The following is a 4,435-nucleotide window of genomic DNA, read 5'->3' on the forward strand; positions in this document are numbered from 1 at the left end:
ACTGGGAATTCAAAGAATATATGGGGGTTACGTGCACCCACAATTTTTAATACTGCTATACAGTGCCATTGTCTGACTGGGAATTCAAAGAATATATGGGGGTTATGTGCACCCACAATTTTTACTACTGGTATACAGTGCCATTGTCTGACTGGGAATTCAAAGAATATATGGGGGTTACGTGCACCCACAATTTTTAATACTGGTATACAGTGCCATTGTCTGACTGGGAATTCAAAGAATATATGGGGGTTATGTGCACCCACAATTTTTAATACTGGTATATAGTGCCATTGTCTGACTGGGAATTCAAAGAATATATGGGGGTTATGTGCACCCACAATTTTTAATACTGCTATACAGTGCCATTGTCTGACTGGGAATTCAAAGAATATATGGGGGTTATGTGCACCCACAATTTTTAATACTGGTATACAGTGCCATTGTCTCACTGGGAATTCCACAAATAATTTGGGGATTCATTCACCCTACATCTCAGGCTCTTGCCATATTCACCCAGGTTGTCAGTGCTGCACCAGCTCGTTCCCAGACAGCTCGGCCCGAAAAACGCGTTACCTATATAGAGGATTTGGACAATGAAGACAACATGTTCTAAATCTAATGTCTGCACCTTCTCCAGAATTAAAATAAAGGCAGCGTTTAACTTTCAAATAGCACTGCACAAAGGAAGAGCTTATCAGCTTGTCTCATGACATGCTACTGAAAAGTTTCATTTGTGTATCTTAATGTAAATATAGTTGTATAAGCTTTTTGGGTTTTAGGCACTGCCAAGTTATTTATTACCACCCACTCCCTTATAATGATGATGACGCCAAAGTCACTGTGGGTGTTCAGAGCTCACAGCTTTGGGTGACATTTGTCTTGCTCTCTGTCGGTACCAGCTGTCTTTTTGGATACCGTAAAGTTATGTTGACTTTATTAACAGCTATAGAAGCTTTAGCCAGGTTGTGACGGTGTGTAACCCTAACAACACTAAGTGGGATACACATTAATAGTCAGTCTATGTACGCTAAACGTATCACTGAAGTAATTTTTTTTCCCTCTCCCCTAATATAAGAAAGGAACAGACATTAGACCTAGACCGGGGTTCGAGGCTTGAAAAAATCCAGTATTATTTGTTCTTCATGATGTGAAATATGTGTTGAAAAGCAACCCAAGATGAAGTCAGCCATGTGTGCCAGTGTGTTACTTGGCATGCCTTTGCTGGCCCCAACTGTAAGGGTCACTCTCCATTTCCTCCATTTTCCACTCCCCTTCACACCATTTGTGGTGAAGCAATGGGATGCACTGAAGTGCACCCTCTAGCCTCGTGTGGGATAGGGACATCAGATGCCACTCCAACCCCCTCGTCTTCCTCCGCCAGCCAACGGTGCGAAGATGAGAGGAGTGTGCTCTGAATGTTTTCTGCCTAGCAGAGGCTAGTTCTCACTTACGAAAATGGCCCCACTTTGACCTGTATATCAGGCACAATGGTGTAGGTTTCAAAGAAACATGGCACCAACAAGTTGGAAAACGTGGGCCATGCGTGGACCGTGTTTGAGTCTGGCAAGCTCCAGATCTGCTACCAGGTTCCAGCCATTATCACAGGCGCAAAAATGCCAGGCCCCAGGTGTAGCAGGGAAAAAAAAATGCCATCTCAGCCAGGATGGCATCCCTGACCTCGGAGGCACTGTGCTGTCTGTCCCCCAAGCTGATCAGTTTCAGCACGGCCTACTGACATCTCCCCATGCCAGTGTTACAGTGTTTTCCGCTAGTAGCTGGGGTGGAGGTTGCAGCTTCGTAGGGTTTCAGTCTACTCCTGCCATGAATTTTGGCCTGGGAGAGGAGATAGGCCACCCCAGTTTGCACCCGGGGAACAGACTCCACCACATTCACCCTGCCTGTCATTAAAGATAAGCACTGCAGCATCCCTGACCACAGGCGCTTGTCCATGTGTCGGTGGTCAAGTGGACCTTGCAGCAAAGCGCAGAGCTCTGGGCCCGACTGATGTTATGGGACACATGCAGGCGCAAGGCAGAGACAGCACACCAAGAGAAGTAGTAACGGCTAGGCCCAGCATAGGGAGGTGCCCCAGCTGCCATCTGCTGACGGAAGGCCTGGGTCTCCAGAAGCATAAACAAACACCAACATCTCCAGGGCCAGCAGTTTATCGATGAGGCTGTTACAGGCTTGGGCATGGGGGTGGGTTGTATTGTACTTCTGCCTGCAATGAAAAGCTTGGGAAATGTGGAGTGGCTGGGAAGAGGCGCATGATGGTGCAGGCCAAAAGGGCGCATGAGGGTGAACTCCCCAATGTGTCAGAGATAGGTGTGTAGGTGTCCTTGCATCATATACTTGCACCATATTTGGCTTTGGAAGTTAATTTTGTGCCAAAAAGTGGTTAAGACAGCGATCCCTCAGCTACTCCCGTTACACTGTCTATTGAAGTTACCATCTGTGGAAGTGGACCACCATTTCTAAGATCCCAAAGGAAGCAGGCAAGAGATGTGCAGTTCAGAAAAAAAGATGAGAAAATAAGTTTAGGCTGTAGAGCACAGAGGGATCGGAGAGGACAGAGCTGGTGTCGGCCAGGTATTCCCACAACATGCGCCTATACTTGTCCCTCCTGGTGACACTAGGCCCCTGAGTGGCAGTAATTTGTCCAGGGGGGCCATTAACGTGTTCCAGACCTAGGAATAAGTCTTCCAACAGGGTAGAGTTTTGCATGCCTTTGCTTCTACCCACTGTTTTTGCTGCTTAGCTTCCCTCCACATCTACTCTGCTTTCACCCCTAAACATCACCCCAGTTTATGCCTTTGCTTCTACCCAGGTTTTTTGTTGATTTAGCTTCCCTCTACATCTACACTGCTTTAGCCCCTAGACATCACCCCTGTCCATGTGGGGTCGGTGGCCTCGTCATCCACCAACTCCTCTTCCAATTGCGCACTGCCCCCTTACTGCAAACCGCACATGACCACAGCTTGCCTTGATGGCAACTGTGTCTCATGATCCCCACTTAGGTCCAGACAAGTCGGTGGCGGGTCCAAAACCCCAAAATTGGAAGGAAATGGCAGATGCTGCAGTATTTCTAACACCTGTTCCTGGTGCTCGGGCCTGGTCTGTGTTGTACCCTGCACCCTGCTTAACGCATCTGCCATATCCGAAGTTGTGCTGAGCGCATGCTAATGTTTCGTGTCCAGTGCAATGGATGGGATGGGATTTCACATAAGTCTGCCACCCATGGCCACTCATGGTTGAGCAACTGAGGGAGTTGACTTTGACGAACCCGAGGGTTTTGGAGTTGGAACTACATCAAAGGTCTGTGCTGCTCACACACTCTGCTCAACACATGATATGTTTAGTGCCAGCAGTGTGGAGACGTCGCACAACAGCCGTTGTTCCAGCAGGTACAGGCGTTGTAGGAGTGCATAGAGGCTAGCAGCGGCAACTATACACTTTAAAAACTATCCGCACAAGCGCCACACTTTCACCAGTAGCTCAGGAACATTGGGGTACCTTTTTCCAAAGATTAGCAGCAATGAGTTAAAAACGTGGCCCAGGCATGGAATATGTTGCAGGCTGCCAAGCTACAGAGCCAATCCCAGGTTACGGCCATTATCACACATGACAACATGCCTGGGCCCAGGTGCAGTGGCAAAAACCACATTGCCGTCTCATCGAGGATGGCATGACTCACTTTGTAGGCAGTGTGCTGTCTGGCCCCCAAGCTGATGAGCTTCAGCACGGCCCGCTGACGTCTCCCCACACCAGTGTTGCAGCGTTTCCAGCTCGTAGCTGGGGTCAATTTAACAGCGGAGGAGGGTGGTGTTTCAGCCCTCCTCCCAGGAATGTTGTGTGGGGAGACAAGTCAGGCCACCACATTTTGCGACCCGGTCCACGCCTCAACTACATTCAACCACTGTGCCCAAATTGAAAGGTAGCGTCCCTGTCCGCATGCACTTGTCCATTCGTAACTGGTCACATGGAACTTTAGGGCTAAGCGCTGAATTTAGGGACCGCCTCATGTTTGGGGGAAAGTGCTGGTGTGGACGGCACAGTGCGGTGGCGCAGTAGACACTCTGCCCAAAAAGGGCAGAGTGTCCCCCAGCCGGGATTCCAACATCTCCTGGGCCAGATTTCTTGAGATGAGGCCGTTGAAGCCTTGGGCATGTGGGTGGGTTGCGCTGTACTTTAGCATGAAATGAAAGGCTTGGGAGATGGGGAGTTGCTGGGAAGAGGCGCATGATGGCGCGGGCAAAAGGAGAAATGGCAGGAAAAGGTGAGGATAAGGGTGAACTCCCAAAGTGTCAGAGGCAGATGTGGAGGTGTCCTGGCTCCTGGTCTGGACTGCAGCGCCAGCCCTGTCAACAGTGGAAGAGGCAGTGGCCGCCAGGCAAACGACGATTATCCTGCGCTTGCTCTCACCCCAGCCCAA

Source organism: Leptodactylus fuscus, chromosome 1 (assembly GCF_031893055.1).
Source record: "Leptodactylus fuscus isolate aLepFus1 chromosome 1, aLepFus1.hap2, whole genome shotgun sequence".
Lineage (NCBI taxonomy): Eukaryota > Metazoa > Chordata > Amphibia > Anura > Leptodactylidae > Leptodactylus > Leptodactylus fuscus.